The sequence below is a fragment of the Lissotriton helveticus genome, chromosome 9 (assembly GCF_964261635.1).
Source record: "Lissotriton helveticus chromosome 9, aLisHel1.1, whole genome shotgun sequence".
NCBI classification, from domain to species: domain Eukaryota; kingdom Metazoa; phylum Chordata; class Amphibia; order Caudata; family Salamandridae; genus Lissotriton; species Lissotriton helveticus.
The window spans coordinates 1,025,058,061-1,025,080,666 of NC_136070.1; positions in this window are offsets into that span (position 1 = coordinate 1,025,058,061).

Here is a 22,606-nt window from a genome sequence, read left to right on the forward strand (position 1 = left end):
GTCTTTTTTCCAGGCCTTTTCAAGGGAGCGGCAGAGTTTCTTGGACTTCTTGAGATCATCGTTGAACCATGAAGCTTTCTTGCTGCCAGGTTTGCTTTGACGTTTTTTCAGTGGTGCTAAGGTGTCGGCGGTGTTGGATAACCAAAGGGTGAGGTTGGCGGCGGCTTCGTTGGCGTTAGAAGAGAGGGCTGGGGAGTTTCGAAGGAGCGATGCGGAGATTTGGTCCGTGGTGATTTTGTTCCAGTTTCTTTGCAGGGTAGGATGGGAGTGGTTGATGGTTTTCGGCTTGTTGTAGGTGAAGTGAACGCAGCTGTGGTCGGTCCAGAGGAGGTCCGTAGTGTGGCTGAAGGAGACATGGTTGCTGGATGTGAAGATGGGGTCGAGTGTGTGACCTGCGATGTGGGTGGGGGAAGTGACTAGTTGTTTAAGTCCGAGGTTGGCGAGGTTGTCCAGGAGGTTGGTGGTGTTGCGGTCGTTGATCTTTTCAAGGTGAAAGTTGAGGTCTCCCAGAAGGATGTAGTCTTTGGAGGGGAGCGCGTGAGGAGTGATGAAGTCCGTGATGACTTCACTAAATTTTGCGCGGGGTCCTGGTGGTCTGTATAGGAGGGTGCCTCTGAGAGTGGTCTTGGGGTCGATGTGGATCTGGAAGTGAAGGTGTTCGGAGTTGACGAGGTTGGCGTCAGAACTGGTTGAGATTCGGATGGAGTTCTTATGGACGATGGCAATTCCTCCTCCTGTGTGGCCGGTACGGTCCTTGCGAGTGATCTTATAGCCTTCCGGGATGGCAATGGTGATGTCTGGGGCTGAGGAAGCGTTCATCCATGTTTCAGTAAGGAAGGCGATGTCCGGAGAAATGGTGTCTAGTAGATTCCAAAGGTCAATGGCGTGCCTGTGGACTGATCGGGTGTTGATAAGGATGCACTGTAGGTGGTTGGGGTCGGGAATCTGTGGTGTGGTCGTGGCGGAGATGTTGTCGGTACCGCTGAATTTGCAGGAGAGGCAGGAGAAAGGTCCATGGGTTTGTCCAGGGGCGGCTAGGACGCAGTTGGGAGCGCGGCCGGGGTTAAGGGCTAGGAGGGTGGTGGCATCGTAGGTAAGGCGGGGGGGCTGGGAGGGACGGGGGACAGGGGGTCTGGCGCTGGGCGCGGTCCAGGCGCGGACGGGCGTAGACGGGCTTACCTTTGGCGCACCTTCGGCGTGGATTGGGCGCGGTCGCTGCGCGTAAACGCTGCGCGCGGGAGAAACTGTCATATATGGATGGTGGAGGGGGAGGGGCGAGGGCGTCTCAGCTGGGAGGCGGGTCGGGCACACGAGGAGCACAAAAACAAACAAAATGGAGGCGGAGGGGGGAGGAGGGCGGAGCGCTATTGGCTAACGCGCAAAACAATGTAATTAACAGCAGGCACAGTCAATACTTCGAGCGCTAAGGAGGCAAAGCGTTACACAGGCAGGCGAAATTGAATGCAGCTGAAATAAGTCAATCTTTGGCAAAGCAGCGCTAAGGAGGCAAAGCGTTACACAAGCAGGCGAGATTGAATGCAGTTGAAATAAGTCAATCTTTAGCAAAGCAGCGCTACGATACCACGTGTCTGCCAGGGACACTGGGAGCGACCACTCGGACCGTCAGGAGGAGCGAGTCACAGCGTCTAGGAGCCGAGGAGCGCTATAAGAAGTCAGTGGGAGGGCGTCTCAGCTGGGAGGCGGGTCGGGCACACGAGGAGCACAAAAACAAACAAAATGGAGGCGGAGGGGGGAGGAGGGCGGAGCGCTATTGGCTAACGCGCAAAACAATGTAATTAACAGCAGGCACAGTCAATACTTCGAGCGCTAAGGAGGCAAAGCGTTACACAGGCAGGCGAAATTGAATGCAGCTGAAATAAGTCAATCTTTGGCAAAGCAGCGCTAAGGAGGCAAAGCGTTACACAAGCAGGCGAGATTGAATGCAGTTGAAATAAGTCAATCTTTAGCAAAGCAGCGCTACGATACCACGTGTCTGCCAGGGACACTGGGAGCGACCACTCGGACCGTCAGGAGGAGCGAGTCACAGCGTCTAGGAGCCGAGGAGCGCTATAAGAAGTCAGTGGGAGGGCGTCTCAGCTGGGAGGCGGGTCGGGCACACGAGGAGCACAAAAACAAACAAAATGGAGGCGGAGGGGGGAGGAGGGCGGAGCGCTATTGGCTAACGCGCAAAACAATGTAATTAACAGCAGGCACAGTCAATACTTCGAGCGCTAAGGAGGCAAAGCGTTACACAGGCAGGCGAAATTGAATGCAGCTGAAATAAGTCAATCTTTGGCAAAGCAGCGCTAAGGAGGCAAAGCGTTACACAAGCAGGCGAGATTGAATGCAGTTGAAATAAGTCAATATTTAGCAAAGCAGCGCTACGATACCACGTGTCTGCCAGGGACACTGGGAGCGACCACTCGGACCGTCAGGAGGAGCGACGGTCCGAGTGGTTCAAAGGCAAGTACTTCGTTTGGTGTTACACCACTGTGGGGGGTGAATGTGGAAGCATTATGCAAGCCGGAGTCTTCAGGGGGTTCATTTGGTTTGTCAGCAAAGAAGGCATGTAATCTGACCTTCCTAAAAAAAATTTGCAATTCGACGGTTTGGAGAAAACTGTCGATTCTGGGAGTAGGGACAAACCCAAGACCCCTTTGTAATACTCTCTCTTCTTCATCGGTCAGTTGATGTGAAGACAGGTTGACCACCAGACTTATTTTTTGGTCGTTTTGCTCCGCGTGTCCATTCCTTGGGCGTTAGGAACAACACGACAATCCTTTATTTGAAATTGATCAAGAGCTTTCCCATGCATCCACCCACAAATTTCACACAATCCCAGATTTACAAACGTCTGTAAACCTGGGATTGTACCTTGGATTGTGTGAAATCGAAAAGCCTCCCTGGGGAAGGCGCAGAAATATTTATGTTCTCTTTGTTATTTCCTCATGCTATGTGTGCTGCATTCTCCAGCACGCATAAAAAAAGGAAAATGCCTCGAGGGTTCTTCATAACGGAGGCACCCTTGCACTGTGGCGCAAGCGTGCTTGCATTGGCACTAGGTTGCCTGAAGTGCTCCAGTGCTATGAGAGAGCAGAAGGGCACCAAATCTTAGTAGATATGTCATATTTCTGCACTCTCCCATCATGCAAAGTTGCATGAAATGTTTGTAAAATTGACCCTCAAGGCTTCAAGTCAGGGTTTGGGGAAAGGTGAGGAGGAAGTGACAACCCCTGTTGGTGCACAGTGGTTCGAGCATTGTAGCTTCTGGTGCCAGTACTCTGTGATGTAAATCAATCAATAATTTGTAAAGCACACCACTCACCTGTGAGGATCTCAAGGCTCTGAGGGAGGGTGGGGGGGTGCTGCTACTGCTCAAACAGCCAGGTCTTGAGAAGTCTCCTGAAGGTCAGCAGCATGCAGCATGTCTGTTCTACTGAGGCCCTAGCAGTATAGGTCAGGATCAGGGACAGCTATATGGTTGTGCAAAATTGTGTGCAACTTTTTTTTCTGAAATGTCATGAAAATTACATGAATAGCGCAAAATGTGTTTTTCTAATGATATCACACATAAAAGTTTCCTGCAGGTGTATAACTCACGCAAATATACTCACAGGAGACTGGTTTGAGCAGAAATTGTCACTCGGCGAGCCATTATCTGCTTGAACTAGTATCCTGAAATTTTACAAAAAATGACATAACTGTGTAGTACAATATTTAGGGAATTTCATGTGATACGAAAAGTGCGAATTTGGCAAGTATACTTACTGTTTCTCTCTGACCTAGAAAGCAGCCACCTCAAATGAACGACAGGCCTCAGAGCCAGTTCGGATGCAGGCGACAACAGAAAAAGATGCTTTCATAGACAAACGTTTGCCCTCAAGTTAGTTTAAATCATTTTTATTAGTTTCATTAAGTAGACCTTAGTGCAATAAGGACAGGCATATAATACAGATCATAAATGATGTACACTATATATACACTGCAATTTGCTTTAAAAAGATACACAGATAATGCAGTTTGCCCAAGTTTTTCCCTTCCCTTTTCCACCTCCCTCCTCTGGTCTTCTCCTCCTGACGGACTGTCCCCGTCTTCATCCACGCTTCCCTGCTGCTATCGTCGAGCCAGCCTCCCCTCAAACGCAGCATTTTTCATTCATATTTATGCTCAGTCTTCAGAAGTTCATTAAAGCTCTGGGTGGGAAGGCGCAGCTTCAAGGGGGGAGGACCTCCAGGGAGGCGCACTCCATCAGAAGCTCGGATTATTAACGTCGCCCGATCAGGCTTTTAAATTAACACCGGAGCTGGATGCCGGCTACTTATTATTTTCCTCCATTTCTTGTTGCCCTACCCCTCCTTCAAAAATCATTAATCTGTTATGCACGTGGCAGGAGGAGGAGGAGGACTTTGATGCACGACGGAAGAAGTGCAGTAGCCACTAAATGGGGTGCACACTTATAATTTGCGCATTCTTTGCTTTTCAGGTCCTAAATGTTTCATGATAAGTAACTGTGATCTGAAATTCAAATTAGATTGAAATTGCATTTATATAGCATTTGTACCCCTGATGAAGCACTGAAGAGCTTTACGGCAAATAACACTCTTCCTGGCAGCCCAAAGTAAGTGATCAGACCCTTGGATCAATTAATCTATCAATCAATCAGTATTTGTAAAGCCCACTAAGCACCACAGGGGTATCCAGGTGCTGCCTATTCGAGGTAGTCTTGCATACTAAGGAAAATACATTCAATGCATTTACTTCAGTTTCTTTGAGATACACACATTAGTGGCTTATGTGTAATTATTAGAAGGGGCTATCAGGCACATGCATCAAAGGACTTTGCGATCGTAAACGGTGCGAATCGCAAAAATCGGCCGTTTGCGATCGCAAAATCTGCTTTTGGAATGCATGAAGGGTGAAGGCCCTCGCAATTTGAGAATTCTCAAATATTTGCGAATTCTCAAATTGCGATTGCATTTAAGGAATCGCATTTTACGATTCCTTAAATGCAATGCATGAAACTTAAAAAAATTGCGATTTCGCAATTAGGGGGAGCAAATTACCTTGAGATGGAACCTCATGGTAATTTGTGAAAACATTGAAAAATGCACTTTTGTGCATTTTTCAAAGTTTCATGTTGTGCACACACATGCCCATAGGGCATGTGTGTGCACAACATATGGGCACAGATTGATTTCAGGGGTGCAACAGGGTGTCCTTTGGACACCCCTGCACCCTTGAAATCGCATTCTAAATTTGCGATTCGCTAATTGCTAATCACAAATTGAGAATGTCTTCCCATTCGAATGAATGGGGAGGTATTCCTTAATTGCGAGTCGCAATTTGCGAGTCGCAATTAAGGAATATTAAGAAATTGCTATTTTTTTAGCGATTTCTTGATGCATTGCATTTTGTGATTCCTTAATTGCGATTCCTTATTTTTCGCATTTAAGGAATCGCAAAAAGCAATATTGATGCATGTGCCTGTATGTGAGAAGTAAATGCTTGCTGGGATTAATATTGTGAGGATTTCAAAAAGGCTTACCACAGACAAGCATGAGATTTGGAATAGTTTACTGAACTTTACTATACAGAAGAGACAGGTAGAAGGGAAGCAGAGGTGCATTCAAGTTGAATAGGGGAGACGTACATTTTTAATTCAAGGTTATTTTTTTCGTGCAGGATTTCAAGGATTAGAGGAGGGAGATTATTTGCAATAGCATGCAATCTGTGGATGTAAACCTTCATGCAATTAATCACTTTGTGATGCTATAAATAGGATAGTGATGTGTACTTGTAAAATGCTGCACATGCACAGATGTTGAAACAAAAGTGATTGTTCGCTGTATGATCATTCCTCCACAAATGTTTGTATCAGCTATACCGGTATTCTGTTTTCTGCCTATTGCCCATTATTTTAATAATTCCACATGTGCAGTTAGCCTCAGGGGTCTCCAACTTTTTCTTTAACAAGAGCTACTTTTGTTAAATTAAAAAATCACATTTTAGTCTCCAAAGCACACGTTCAATTTTGATATACATATATTAATTCAGCCAAGCCAAAGCTTCTATTTTATAGGGCTGGGCTCCTACTGCACACAGGGCAGCTGCTTACAGGCAGCTGGAGAACTAACAGCTGCTCACAAGCTATTTGTTGGAGAAGTCAAATATCCACCTAGACACCAACTCCATTGTGTTCCAGCAGAGCCCAAGGCTGTTACAGGATCCAGGATGACTCCAAACGATTCCCCATACAAAGTGTTGGCAAGAGAGACTTCACCCAGTCCTTTTACTGACAGGTGCAGTGGTTATATTTTTAGGTCGAGCATTCAATGCCTCTCTATATACTTTAGTATATACTTATATATTAGTGTATATATTTATATGTGATCAGCCCTAGGACTTGTCCGCTTAGGGACTTATTTTCTGTTCAACTGCCTCTATCTAACTGTATTAATAGAAAAGGACCAGTAGAGGTCAATTAAATACCAGTATTGCTTTCTGCTGAGGGACTTTCTTTTTTTTTAGATTTTCTGGCAACTTCCTCTATTTACCTTTCTTGATAAAAAAAAACGATCAGCAGAGGTCAGTAAAATACCAGAATCACTTTAGCATCCTCTAGATTTCAGTCCGTAGAAATTGTCTTCAATAAGCACCCGTAGACAATAATATATTTTTTTTATCTTGTATTTTCAGTGCTATGTCCACTTGATTTTACATTAAAAACAGAGCTTTGGACTATACCATTTGCAGCTGAAAAGCAATATTTCTCTCCATGTGTTCCCATACCTGGCGTGTCACGCAGTTTGGTGCTTACTTTCCCACCATGTTAAAGAGCAGTAGATGTTTCAGCACCCAGGCTAATGTGCTGCATAGCTAGATACATATAAGGTCCCAAAGGCGAGACTGATTGTATTGCAAATGCTTGTTTCTTTTGCAACCTTCCCTGAAGGCATATGGAAAGGACTGTAACTTCACCAAAATGTTCACTTTGCCACATCCACATGAAAATCAAGACTTGTGTGACAATTTATGCAACTTACTTCAATGCTTAATTCATATAAAAAAACCAATAATAATGATTAAAAATGTGTTCATCTTAACAATGTTCCTAGGAACCAGCTGCCAGCACTAACAAATGCTGATGTTAATAAATACCAAGGTTAGCTAGTATTGATTCCACCTCATATCCCTTTCTTGGTCCACCCAGCGCCTTGAGAACCTCACAGGAGAGTAGTCGCGCTTTATGAACCCCTGATTGAGTAGTCGCTTTACGAACCCCTGATTGAGTAGTCATGCTTTACGAACCCCTCATTGACCCAAGTTTCCTGGCTCTCTACCTCACTCTTTCAGGCTGTTTTTAATTCCTGTTTTCTCCCTTTTACACTATTTTTCTATCATCCTCTTTCTTTTTTCTTCTCTTTTCTGCCTTTATCTCTCTCACTCTGCATCAAAGTCGGTGGATAAAAATTGAGTTCCAGTTCCCAAAAAAGAGTACTGGTGCCCACTCCCTGCAGCCAAAGGCTCTGCTTATATCTTCAGCGCTAGCGAAATGGTTCTGCATGTGCTCACTTTTAGTAGAAAACAGTCACAGCCTTAGTCCTAGTTTGTCAAGTTGGGCCTAAGTAGCTGTGGTGCCCTATTTAATATGCGGGATCAGTTGATAATTTCATTCCAACCCTGCAAGTGATTCCTGTACAAATTCCACTGTATTTTACTTAAAGGAATTTTTGGGAGACATGTGCTTGTCCGTTCCAAGTTTCATAGGTGGATAATGGTGATAACATGCAGTTGTTTCTTGCAGTAAAATTGATATAACTATATACCCCTCCCCCTATGCTCACATTAGCAACTCAGAATGGGCAGATAAACAGGTCCCAGGAAAGAGCCCCAAGTAGCTGTAATGTTTTCTCCTTGGAACAGTTTGCCACCCGGTATTCCAATGACCCTCAGCAGGAGAGCCACAGTGGCCTTCCATTGCCTGGAGTGAAATGCACACATGTTCCTGCCCAGACATGCTTTTCATGTGTGGGAACAAGACCAGAAATCAGCACAGCTATGTCAGCAGGCAACTCCTTGATTCTGATGTTCTTATGCCTGGCCTGGGTTTTGCAGATAAATCGCAAATCCTGTCAAACCAGCATCTGACATCCCACTGTGGAAGAAAGACCCAGATGAAGATGCATTTTAACCAAACTGGCTGCTGCCCAGAAAACTAAATGTAGCCAACCCTCTGACTAGCACTGGCTTCCTTCCCAAAAATCTGAACTGTGTATATATGTTGGAGATTGTCTCCAACAATCAGAAGACTTTTAACATAGGGCCATTGTTCCCCATTTCTACGTCCCCACTAAAATCTCCTCACAAGAGACATCGGGGTTAACCCTACAAGAAAATGCGAAGTGCAGATTAGTTGACTCCAGTAAGTAGGGTTGTTTACCATCACCTTATACTTACCAACCTGGAAATGAACCACTAGTACAGAGACATGCTGACTTTGCGGTAAAGCCACGGAAGCCACGGTCCATCAAATCCTTATATGCAAAGCAAATTTGAATGATCAAAGAATGATATTCAGGTCAGCATTTAATCAGAGGGGCCTAACCCGCTGCAAGCCCACAATTATATCCTCTTTCAACTCTTTAGATATTCAGCTTAGCTGCAGAATAACTAGATACCTGATTAGACTAGAACAGAAAATCAATCACCTGATAGATGGCACAGCACTTCAGAAGATCAATGCCCCCTGAACATGCCCCTTAGGCAAGCCTACATTTATTCAGCCCCTGCATTGTGACCTCTAGTGGCACATAAAAGTCAGTAGGCAACGCAAGGGAGCCCTTGAGCACAACAATCTTGCCTGTATAAAATTCGATCTGCATTGCCACTTTATGAAAAGCTGGAAAGATCTCTGGCCGAGGATGCATTGTTTCAGAATGGAGAAACCTGAGACACTAAGCACTTTAAATGGATTTTTTTTGCACAATTGTTTCTGTTTACCGTCACACTCTGATATTTGCACATAGTTTAAAAAAAAAAGTTTTTAACAAATGTATTTTAGTGTAAAGGTTTTAATTAAAATAAAACTTGAAACTTGACACCAGTAACTGGCTGTTCCTGGTGAGTATTCTCCCCTGCACTACCACGGTCCTTCGCAATTAAGTGTGCCCCCGTACCATCTAGCACACTCAAGAAACCATCCAGCACTGTGTGAGCACAGATCCTTACAAGCTTCAGGGCTGAGTGCCCGACATAAAAAAAAAAATGTTTTACACAGTTTTATATAGCGCAAACTTGACCCGAAGGTATCGGGTATCAGACCGCTTTACATAGCACCAGTTGCGTTACATGAGGACATAGTCATTTTTGTTAGGCACGGTGAGATTAAGTGATTTGAAGATATGTGTCTGTGAGCGCCCCCAGGCATCTCTCTTAACAGGTTAACTTGTAGAAAGGTCGAGACACCTATTCCTTTTCTCAAAGATCCTGAGTTCGATTCACCAGCATTGTGGTCCGTTTGGGCTTGGAGGACAATGTTCCAGTTCAGGATTTAAGCAGGTTCTAACCCCTTTCATTGTGAGACCATTGTCTCCAAGTGGCTAGAGACTAGAGGCGCACCAATATACGTTCCCTTAGTCTGGGAAGTCCCCAACCCATGGGGAGCACATTTGGTTTTGACCATGAACAGTGGTTCAATTTTATAGGTTTTGACATCACCTTACCCTAATTGGTGTATATATAACTAGCCCCTTTTATATTGTTTTTTGAGAGAGAAAGAGATATAAGAGGAAAGGACAGACAAATTAGTGGTGAAACCGAGAGGAATAGGACAGACGAGAGAGATATAGTCACTTTACATTACATAGGCATCAACTATGCATACTGCATTACATCAGACGCTATACATAACATTTGCATCAGCTATACGTATTACGTTGCCCCTGACACCCTTTCAGAATATTTTAGGTCCGAATGCAGTGTAAAGTTAAAACAAAACTGTGATAAGGGGGCCTTCTAATAGCAAGAACACACTGCCTTTCATGGATGCAAGAGGACCGGCGCTATTCAGTATCCTATCTCTCCTGTCTATTTCTGCTTGCCTCCTGAGCCAATTTACGGGCCATTCCCTGCTGCTGGACACTCTGGACACAGAGAGAAGGCCTTGCAGTCATTGGATGGGGGTTTGCTTTTTCCCTCCTAGGCCCTCATTACCAACAGCCCATCTAATTGCAGTGCATTTAGTATCTGCTGGTGCCACATATATCGCAATTATAATGCTTGTTATAAATATTGGCAGATCAAATATCAGATGAAATGCCCGGTATTTTCAGGAATTCGCGGATTTTGTTGCACTAAGCTCTTGTAATTTGGTGGTATTTATGGCACCAGAAACATTTCTCAGCAGTAGGATTTTTTCAGGTACGATTAACACCACTCCAATTACAGGGCCACTTCTAATGAGGGACTAAGGTGCTCCTAACAAGTTAAAGGCCAAATTAAGATTCCAGTGCAACCAATTACGAGTAAGGAAGAATGAAAAATTATGTGATAATGATCGCACCCTAGCATGTTTACCCCTTATAAATTCCTTCTGATCAAACTTGCCAAATTCGGTGTGTTAAAAAACAATTCTGCATGTTATGCCCAATTTTCAGATTTAAAACTCGAAATAGGAAGTGTTTACCTCGCAAAATAAATACCCCATCCTAATCCACTCAATTTACAATGAGGCCTAATCCCATCACACTCTCTCCTGCTTCTCAGCTGATTCAGCGTTTCAAAGCCGGGATTCTGCTCTGCTTTAACGATCAGCAACTAATGTACTTTATTACACAGAAACTCTCAGCCTGGGGGATATTTGCCGAACAGGACTAGCAAAATAGGATTTAATTTTTTAGTTTTGTTCTACAAGCTGTTCTCTCGAGCTCTGTGATGAGTACTGAACTCGTTTATCTCTCTCTGGACTACTGGGAGAGTCCAGCGTTTTAATCCATGGTGGGCTTTACAAGGCATAACAGCCGTCTGCTATTTTACCAAAAATGGTTAGAGCCCCATTACAGAACAGGCAGCATTCTGTTTTATTGTGTACATCTGGAGATGCAGAAATATGTGTAGCAGAGGCGCAGACATTCTAGTTTCGAAACTAAGATGAGAAATTCAAATTGGTGATCACAGGTGCTGGTCAGATTTGGAGGTCAGTGAGGTCAGCCACAGCGACAGGCTATACCTAGGATGGAGTCAAGCGTCCTCAACCTTACTGGCAAACGAAGTTAGGAAGTGTCACCCTTGTAAGCAGATAAGGTCCACACTTTGCCTGATGCCATATTTCAAGTAGCAGGGAGGGTGAGACACCCAGCAAACGGGAAAGACAACCTGATAGAGTAATGGATGGAGCAGTAGGTGGGGCGTGTGGCATGTAGGGGCTTGGGCTCAGGGGCATAGCTTAAAGGATGATGCATGGGGGGGAGGGGTTTTTGTGACACTCCACATGTGACCCTAGAAGCTACTCCCTTAGTAAAAAATGCATTTTTAAAATAAAATATTTTGTAAGGTTGTCTGTTGAAAATCAGACAAAAAACACAAACATTCAAAATCAACATACCATGACAAACTCAATGACACAACATGTTACACAGGTTTTAGAGTCACCAATTCGACAATCCCATTTGTACTTCCTAGCCCTTCTTCCCCCACCCTCACCATTGCTTTGTATTAAGTGTTATCAACAATAGGGTTAAACTCAGATGAACAGGGGTCTATCAAAATACAACAGTACCAGCGCCATTTATTCCAAACAAAATAATATGTTTGCGGCTAGCCACTGGTTTGATAAATCAGTCTCTCCCGGCTCATACAGCGGTCCATCACTGTGCCTGACATTGAATCTCCCACCCATAAAATACCAATAGTATCCCACCCAAAAAAAGTCATGCACTTCAGAGACCTGACTGAGCCTCCTTCCCTGCCATATTGTACTCTATCTGGTCGGTTTAAGTTTCCAACCAACATCCAGAGTTGTTTCATTCTATAGTTTGAACACTAGGCTGCTCCCTGCGTGCAGGAGCAATGCCGGCTACCTGCGTGCGGGAGCAATGCCAGCTCCCGCTGGAAGCTGCGAGCCAGTAAGGACCGCAGGGGCATCGAGGCTCCGACTGCGTTCCCCAATGCTGAAAACTGGGTGCCCTGAGTTGGCTCCAGGGCACCAAGCATCAAGAAGCCAGACCCAGGGGATGGGGTACGTGTGCCTGAAATTGACCGAGGGAGAGGGGCAACACAGCCCCCTCCCCCTTTATTTTGTATTTCTCTCCCCTTGAAACCCTAATGGAGGTGAATGAATCGCTGATCTATTGGAGTGCAATTTGATCCGCAGTGACTGTGACAGTGTTTTTTTTCTTGTTGTCTCTTGATGAGAGAAAATCCCATTGTGCTTCCTTTTAATTACCCTGAGGATGCAAGTGCCAAAAATCATCTGCAAGCTCCACCCATTTGGCCCCTCCCAGGTTTTCTTAGTAGCATGGAAAGGTCTTTCCGCATTTTCTCACGTTGATGGAGAGTTTACCAAAAGGTTCCCAGCGCATTTCCCGCCAATTTTTGGTGATGCATTCTTGGTGCAGAGGAATATGAGAACATCTCCACTAAACAAAGAAGCACTTACTTCATAAAGTTAAGAGAAAGACCCCATGTTAGGTGGAGGTTCCCCTCTTTGTAGTCTCATCATCTTCTCTAGCAGGTATTCTTGTTATCACAGGTTTGTGGATCAAGTCCTAGAAGAACGATCACATTTCTAAAAGTACATGCACAGAATGTCACTGTAGACTTTTCCTTGTGGTCTATTATGCAGCTGTAGTGCCGATTATGCATTAGATATTTACTCAATAAGGCAGCACTTACTAATTAGGCAATACAAAGTACTGAAGTTGGGAAGACACTTTGTGCAACACTGTGGACTCTTGTTGGATAAAGAGGCAGGTGAGGTTTTGTTTAGGCCAAGTCACTCACACAGCTATTGAAGCACTTATACAGACACTCAGACACCCACTCACACACCCACTCTCACATATGCTCACAGATGCACACAGCCACTCACACACCCATGCAGTCACTCACACACCCACAAAACCACTCAAATACCAACTCACACACACACACCCAACAAAACCACTCACATACCCACAGACCCATACAGCCACTTATACACTTACTCACACTCCCACATGACCACTCACACACCTACTCACAGACACATACAGCCACTCATACACCCACTCACACACCCATACAATCACTGATACATCCACTCAGAGACCCAGAGAAGCACTCACACACCCACACAGACACTCAGGCACCCCCACACACACCCATTCTGCCACTCCGTCATCCACTCATAGACCCACACAGCCTCTGATACACTAATACACAAACCCACTAACAGACCCATAGAGCCACTTACACATCCACTCACATAACCACTCATATACCCACTCACAGACCCATAAAGGTTCTCTCATATACCCACTCACTGACCCATACATCCACTCACAAATCCACTTATGCACCCACACATAAACTCACAAAACTACTCACACAGCTATACACACACCCACATGCCCACTCACAGACTCATACAGCCACTTACACACTCACTCACCAACTCACAAATCCACTCACAGACCCACTCACATAACCTCAAAAATACTCACACACCCACTCATACACCCATACAGACTCACACAACACACACACACCCAGTCACTGATCCACACAGCCACTCACACACACACAAAACCACTCACACAACCAAACACAGACCCTTACAGCCACTCACACACCCACTCACAGGCCAATATAGCCACCCACACACCGACTCACTGACCCATACAGCTACTTATACACTCTCTCAAAGGTTACAGGTTACTGTTAGGAAATACAATTAATAAACCTTTGAAACTCACTAAAAAACAAAGGTTACAAAGATGTTATAGTTAGGAAATAACATAAAATACATAGAAATTCACTGAAAAAACAACGGTTACAGGGACGTTATAATTGGGAAATAGTAGTTAAAAAACCTTGGAAATATACTCAAAAACCAAAGGTTACAGGGACGTTATAGTTAGGCTCAGCATTCACATAGAAATTCAGCAGTTATAGTTACATGAGCTAACCATAACTTACACCCATTCAGTGCACTGCTAGTGACTTCACATATTACATCACCGATGACATGGTCTGTGACATCACTGATGACATCTCAAATGACATCACAGATGACGTCATCCAGTGATTTGAGTGTTTTCTAAATTTATGAGTGTTAAACATACATACTAAGTGTTGGACTTGGCCCTTTTTCGCTAAAGTTTCTAAACTTTTTGCCTTCCCCCTAGACCTTTTGTCTGACATGGTGTTCCCAACATAGATGCTTTGGGCACTTTGCCACTGCTGATCAGTGTCAAAGTGCAAGTGCTCCCTGTCTAAAGTATAATTGTAATTGGTTGTCCATGATTGGTATGTTTGCCTTACTAGTAAAGTGCACTATGTGTGCCAGGGCTGGTAATGCAAATGCTACTAGTGGGCCTCCAGCACTAATTTTGCTTCCCACACAAGTAGCCCTAAAGAGAGAACTCAAGCCTGCCACTGCAGTGTCTGCGCACAGTTTGTTAAACTGCGTTGTTGTCCTGACAAGTGCACCCACTTGCCAGGCCTTACCCTTCCCTTTTTATGCACATCAGACACCCCTGCCAAGGCAGTGTATGGGAAAGGTAGGACACGTACTGAGGTGTGTACCATGTCCTGAGAGTGAAAACCTGCCAAATTTGTTTTTCACTGTTGCAAGGCCATCTTGCTCATTGGACAGAATTGGTGAGGCTGTGTAATAAGTTTCCAGCCTATCTTCCCATATGCTTAAGATGGAGAGGTGAAGTTTAGTGTGCCTGAACTCACAATTTAATAACACATCTTTTTGTGAAGGTGTTTTTGCATTGTGTGTTTAGAAACCACACTTTTAGAAGTGTGTGTTTTTTTTGTTCTAACAATTCTGTGTGTCTCTGCCTGGTTGTGGATTGACTGTCTGGATTTGAATGTGATGGTATCTGAGCAATGTCTTGCCCTAGGGGAAGAGGTGAGACAGCAACAGGCTGACCTGCATCTGGAGATTAGTGGGGAGCAGTAGCCCCTGGAGGTGAAGAGGCCTGGGCTGCTGCCATAAAACAATGGCTCCATCTCCTGCTGAGTGATTGAGGACTCACACCCCCACTATCAATGGAAGAAGGTGTAATTGGCAGGGAGACACCCAGAACTGGTTTAGACAGAGGCCAGTGCCCCTGAACACAAAGACTTCAAAGACAAGTTGGGGTATAACTATGAGAGCTGAAACCCCTGGACTTTGGATGATCAAGACTGAAAAGGATTGAAACTACTTTGTGGTCAAGACAAGAGGAACATCTGCCAAGGAAGAAACAGCTGAAGGGACTGAAGGAAAGGATTGACCCTTGCTGGGTGTTCTGTTGCTGGCCTGCAGTTTGCTGATTTAACCAAGGAGAGGTAAGGGACTTTGCTGTGTGCTGTGTCCCCCTGCTTGAAAGGACTTTGCTGTGTGCTATGTTCTGAAGTAACTTATCCCCAAGGGCCCGAGGAGAGCTGGCTCCCTGTTGTGGAAACTCAGGAACCTAAAAGTTTCCAAGTGTGTCTCAGTGACACTCTGTGTGTGCTTTTTGCAGCCTGATTCCTTCGTATGGATTGTCCTGTGATCGTGTGCACCAGGAGTGCAAGTGAGTCTCAGTGACGCTGTGTGTGTGTGCTTTGTGCAGCCTGAGACCTTCGTGAGGATTGCCCTGTGATCGTGTGCACCTGGAGTCCAAGTGAGTCTCAGCGATGCTGTGTGCGTGTGCTTTGTGCAGCCTGAGACCTTCATGAGGATTGCCCTGTGATCGTGTGCACCCGGAGCTCAAGTGAGTCTCAGCCATCCTGTGTGTGTGCCCTGTTGCAGCCTGAGACCTTCGTGAGAAATTCCCCAGTGACTGTGTTTCCCGGATCAATTGTGTTCTCTGCTTCGATCAACAGCGTGACCAGAAGTTCTGCGATCGTTATTGCCATCGGCCGGGACCTGCATCCCCAGAGGAGCTATGGAACAACACCGCTGCTGGCCGGAGCCTGCCTTTGCCAAGGAGAGACCTTGACCCATCACCATTCGGGGTCCGTCTTCCACTGCCCAAGATCAATGAAGTCGCATCGGAGGCCCTGCCACGAGGAGAGGTGAGGAAAGTGAGATTGTACCACCAGGTAATGCTCAGCGAGCGTGCGTGTGTCGCCGCCTGGGGTGGGGTGCAGACTACCAGAGAAACGCTCTCTGCCTTTCCCATCTTTATAGCGCGAGCCTCCGCTCAAATCCGTATTGTGGCCTGTGCTTGCAGAGGAGTGGCAATACCGGGGCCGGAGTGTGGAGTTCTACTTTGTTTTACACCATACCCATGTTAGGGGCATATTTTGGCAGGAGCTGACCGTGAGTCAGTAAGAGTGGCATAGAGACCATCCAGAGCACCGCGATCGGTGCCGGAGTACATTATTTTTGCATTACGAACTGCCTGATTGTTGCATTACGAATTGCATTATTTTTGCATTGCAAACTGCCTGATTGTTGCATTACAAATTACATTATTTTTGCATTACAAACTGCCTCATTTCTACATTACAAATTGCATTATTTTTGCATTACGAACTGTCTGATTGTTGCATTTCGAATTGCATTATTTTTGCATTACTAACTGACGGACTGTTGATTATGAATTTCATTATTTTTGCATAGCGAACTGCCAGATTTTTGCATTACAAACTGCATTATTTTTACATTACGAAGTGCCTGATTTTTGCATTATGAACTGCATAGCATTGCATTAGGACTGCATTGGATGATCGAGAATTGCTCAGTAATACTGCAAGAACCTACAAGGGCTTGCTGGCTTAATAAGCGGCGAGGTGAAATATTACAAATGCACATATGTTGGATTTTTATCGTGTGGTCTCTTCATATATCTTTTCTTTTATAAACATATAATAGTTTTTATGAAACTCGTGTGGAGCCCATTTGTGGTGTCATCATTGGGTTGCTGAGAGCATGGTTGCAAATACTTTACACATTTGCCTTGAAAATAAGCCTGGCTGCTTATGCCAAGCTACCGAGGGGGTGAGCAGGGGCTATCTGAGAAGGTGTCCTTCCTTTCTCTGACTTAGAAGCAAGGATCCCTATTTAGACTAAGGTACCTACCTCAGCCAACTAGAGTCCCCCAGTTCTAACACTAATGTACTACACGTTAAATTAGTGTACTTTGTGTACTATGAATGAGTGATACTATTTCTAACATATAATAAGTGAGTGTGTGACTGTGTATTTGTGTGTGAATGGGTGTCTGAGTGGCTGTATGGGTGTGTGAGTGGGTATGTGAGTGACTGTATGGATGTATAAGTGGGTGTGTGAGTAGCTGTATGGGTTAGTGAGTGGCTATGTGAGTGGCTGTATTGGTGAGTGAGTGGGCTTGAGTGGCTGTATGGGTGAATGAGTAGCTGTGTGAGTGGCTGTATGAGTGAGTGACTGGGTGTGTAAATGGCTGTATGGGTGAATGAGTGGCTGTTTAGGTGGGTGTTTGGTTAAGTGAGTTGGTGCGTGAGTGGCTGTATTGGAGTGTGAGTGTCTGTGTGAGTGGCTGTATGGGTCAGTGAGCGGGTGTGTGAATGGTTGTATGTATGGATGTATGTAAGTGGTTGTATGGGTGAGTGAGCGGGTGTGTGAATGGTTGTATGTATGGATGTATGTAAGTGGTTGTATGGGTGAGTGAGCGGGTGTCTGAGTGGTTGTATGGGTGAGTGAGTGTCTGTGTTGAGAGGCTGCATGGGTGTAGTTTCAAGTCTGTTTTATTAGCGTAGTTACTTAAAACCATTGGTAAAAAAATATATTGATAACAAGTTTCATTATAAATTACATTGTAATAAAAGATTAATAAAGAATTTGGTTAAAACAGTTAATCGTTCATTTCCAATGCAGTTTATAGTAGATGGTTCGTCTATTAGCTGCAATGCATTTGGGTGGAGATGTTGCTCTGCCGAGTGTAATATTGGTGCTGGCACATTCCTCTCACAGTTATGGCATTTTCTTCCCCACCTGCCTCAAGAACTTCACCAGGTGACAATTCAGCTGCATGTCCTCAGGTGCAAAACAGGCCATTACAACTTATCTCCGCGTGCAAATGCCTCTGTGATAAAAAATGGTTTTAGAAGCTGTTTTCGTTCAAGTGTCAGTTCTTTACAAGTTCATAGTAGGTGCAGCATGTCCTCCTATACTGTACCACATAAACGGCAGGTGGAGTCAGTTTGGGCCTTCAGTCAGTGCGGAAAGTGATTTGTGCAAGGTAGTAAGCCCAGTCGATACTTTAAAATTTTGGTAGATCTGGCATACCCCAGGTCGAGATATTTTTGAGCTGCGGGGCTGGGGTAGGTGCTCAGAGCCATCCATCCGTGGGACCTTTTTGATAAAGCTGCTTTATCCTCGATCCATGATAAACGTTTTACTGATCTCCAAACTAAATTTTTTAAAAAGGGAGTGATTAGTGGGTGTTTCCTAGATCTCGGTTAGCCCCAGGGTGATCTGACTTGTTTGTAAGTATTTTGCGGTTGGTGATGTTGTTTGCTGTTGTAACTCACCGGTTAAGAGTTTCTGGTCCAGATTTACGTACCTTGTCCCAGAAGATAGCGTATGCTCCTTGTCTTGCCAGGGTCTGCTCTTGGACACCAAACTCTAGCCTGATCTGTTCAGGAGAGGCGTGTTTTGGCAAGCTAAATATTATTTGGTATGCTGTTGCAAACATGTTGTCTAGTAGTTTAGAGTCCCTGCCCCTCTGTGCCTCACTCCCATAAGCTATTGTAGGCAAGAGTTTTGCCTGTATTACTTCGGCTAATGGGAGGAGTGATGGGCCACTCAATTTGGAGTTGAGAGTGCTTATTGAGACTGCCAGGGCTGTTCCCTTCCTCCTGATTGAGTCCCTTTGGGCAGTGAAGTGGCCGCCTTTGTTGATGACCACACCTAGGTATTTATATTCTGATACAGAATCAATGCGGGTGGCTGTATGGGTGAGTGAATGGGTGTGTGAGTAGCAGTATGTGTGAATAAGGGAGTGTGTGAGTAGCTGTATGGGTGAGTGACTGGCTTTGTGAGTGGCTGTATTGGTGAGTGAGTGGTTGTGTGAGTAGTTGTTTGGGTGATAGTGTGTGGTTGTGAGTTAGCTTTGGTAACCAAAACTGCAGAATTTGTATGGTTTTGTACATGTGAAATCTGAGCCTAACTAAAACGTCCCAGCAACCTTTGTTTTTTTGAATGAATTTCTAAGGTTTTTTTAAATTCTGTTTGCTAACTATAATGTTGCTGTAATTTTGGGTTTTTCATTGAATATGTGTATATACTGAATGAATAAATTTATTGTGTGATTACTTAAAAACCTTACAATAATTATGGGAATATATATATATATATATATATATATATATATATATATATATATATTCACTGAAAAAACCATAGATTATAGACCATATATAGTTAGCTGGACATTTTATTGACATAAAACCAATGAAATTCCATATATAGTTAGTTGCACTAACTATATATCGCGCACCCGCAATCCACTGCTGATGATGTCACATATTACATCATTCATGACATGGTCAGTGACATCACTGATGACATCACTGATGACATCTCAAATGACATCACTGATGACATCACTGATGACATCTCAAATGACATCACTGATGACATCATCTAGTGTCTGTGTGTTTTTGTAAAGTTTAAATATGTTTTACATATTGAAGAATGAGTGGATGTATGGAAGACTGAGTGTGTGTGTGGCTGGCTGGGAGGTGTGTGACTCTGTGCATATCAATGTGTACTTGTATCAGTGATTGTATAAGAGAGTAAGTATGTGTTAGTATATGTGTGAAAAGTATGGTGTTCTGTGTTTAACTGTATAGATGAGGAAATCGAAGTGTGATTGATTCTTCACAGGACTGACTAGGTGTATGAGTGCATATGATAGTGTTGTAATAATGAGTGACTGTATGTATGAGTGATTGTATGGGTGAATGAGTGAATGTGTGTGTAGACGTAGGAATCAGTGAGTGCGTATGTAGTAACTGGTATTGGTGTGTCATGATGTCATCAGTGATGTCATTTGAGATGTCATCAGTGATGTCATTTGAGATGTCATCAGTGATGTCATCAGTGATGTCACTGAAGTATGGTGTTCTGTGTTTAACTGTATAGATGAGGAAATGGAAGTGTGATTGATTCTTTACAGGACTGACTAGGTGTGTGAGTAACTCCATGGATGAGTGGCAGTGTGTGAGTGTCTGCATAGGTGTATGAGTGCATATGATAGTGTTGTAATAATGAGTGACTGTATGTATGAGTGATTGTATGGGTGAATGAGTGAATGTGTGTGTAGACGTAGGAATCAGTGAGTGCGTATGTAGTAACTGGTATTGGTGTGTCATGATGTCATCAGTGATGTCATTTGAGATGTCATTTGAGATGTCATCAGTGATGTCATCAGTGATGTCACTGACCATGTCATGAATGATGTAATATGTGACATCATCAGCAGTGGATTGCGGGTGCGCGATATATAGTTAGTGCAACTAACTATATATGGAATTTCATTGGTTTTATGTCAATAAAATGTCCAGCTAACTATATATGGTCTCTAATCTATGGTTTTTTCCAGTGAATTTTCAAGGTTTTGTAAATGCAAATTCCTAACTATATATGGTCTATAACCTATGGTTTTTTCAGTGAATTTCATTGGTTTTTTAAAAGCTAATATCTATAGCTGTAAAATATATTCTTTATTACGTGACGTATCACGTAGCCACGTGAGACGCCTCATGACGCGTCGCATAACCGTGACGTATCGGCTCTGCAGCGCAAACAAAACCCGTAACGTAAGCGTGCTGGAGCACGCTTACAGATATATATATTTTTTTTAACCTTAATTAGACAAAATCCACACGTGCACATATCTTTTTGGCCTTGCAAAGGCACATCAAACAAACAGTCCCTGCAATTTTGCCAAGTTTGCTGGAAATCTATTCCCTTAATTTTTTTTTTTACTGTTTCTCTTGGTTTTTCCCTTGTTACGCTTACCGGGACGCTACCCGGTACGCGAACCGGACGCTCCAAAAACACAAGATGGCGGACTCCCGCTACGCTGCCGGTTAGCTGCGCGGTTCGCGTACCGGGAAGCGCCTCTACCGCGAAAAATCGCGGGGGACTTTAATATCCCCCTCATCAATCCTAGGGGGTCAGGAGTGGTCTACCTTGCCCCCTTTCCTTCATTTCCCCCTTCTTTTTTCACCACATCTTGTCTCTCGAACCTACCGAGAGACAAGATGGCGGCCGCTCCGGACTGTTTACAATGTTGACAGCTACGCTGCCGGTTAGCTGCCCGGTTAGCTGCCCGGTGAGCTGCCCGGTGAGCTGCCCGGTTCGCGTACCGGGTCGCGCCTCTACGGCGTAAAATCGCAAAAAATTTTTTTTTTATTTTTTGCCCCGCGGGGCACTTTAATATCCCCCTCATCAATCCTAGGGGGTCAGGAGTGGTCTACCTTGCCCCCTTTCCTTCATTTCCCCCTTCGTTTGTCACCACATCTTGTCTCTCGATCGTACCGAGAGACAAGATGGCGGCCGCTCCGGACTGTTTAGAATGTTGACAGACACCGGAGAGCCAATCAGCTTCGCTTCGCGAAGTTCCGTTACGCGTCAGGTACGCGAACCGGGGCGCTAACCGGAGCGCTGTCACAGATATATATTTTTTTTTAAACGTTAATTTCTCAAAATCCACTGGAGCACATATATTGAGACATAGCAAAGGCACGTCGGGCAAACCATATCTACAATTGTGCCAAGTTTCATGTAAATCTATTCAGCCGTTCGAGCTAAAAGTGAGTCCAACCGCCCTATGGAAAAATGAATGGGAAAAACGCGTTTTGGGACCCCCTTTTTTTCTCGGCCCCCCCCCTTGACGAAACCCACCCAAATTTTCAGGGGCTGCTCAGAAACAAAGTGTGCCATTTTCCTGAAAATTTCAGCCAATTCCGTCCACAAACGCCAAAGTTATTAGACATAGAATTTTCAGAAATCCCATAGAGAAAAAATCTTAACTATATATACCCACTGGCTATCGCCAGTAGGTAATATACATGTTTAAACATATATAATCTGCATATCTATATAAATATAAATGCATACATACATATACATATATGCATACATATGCATGTTATTTACATGAAAGTTTTAAAATCACTAATAAAAGCAAAGCTAAAAAGCCACCTCATTACAAACAGAATGGCTTTAACTTAAACGAGGGCGAGATCTATTGCATTTTCAATGCTTGTTTACTTTGGTTCTATCAAGAAGGCATTCAGATGTGTCACACATTTGCCATAAATTCTGAATGTTAGCACTCTAGTTGCTCATTAGATCACTGTAGTAAAGCTAGTGCTCACCAGGGAAGTCTGCTGCTAATCATGGTTTGCAGCCATTTTCCCGCATTTTTTATCCCGC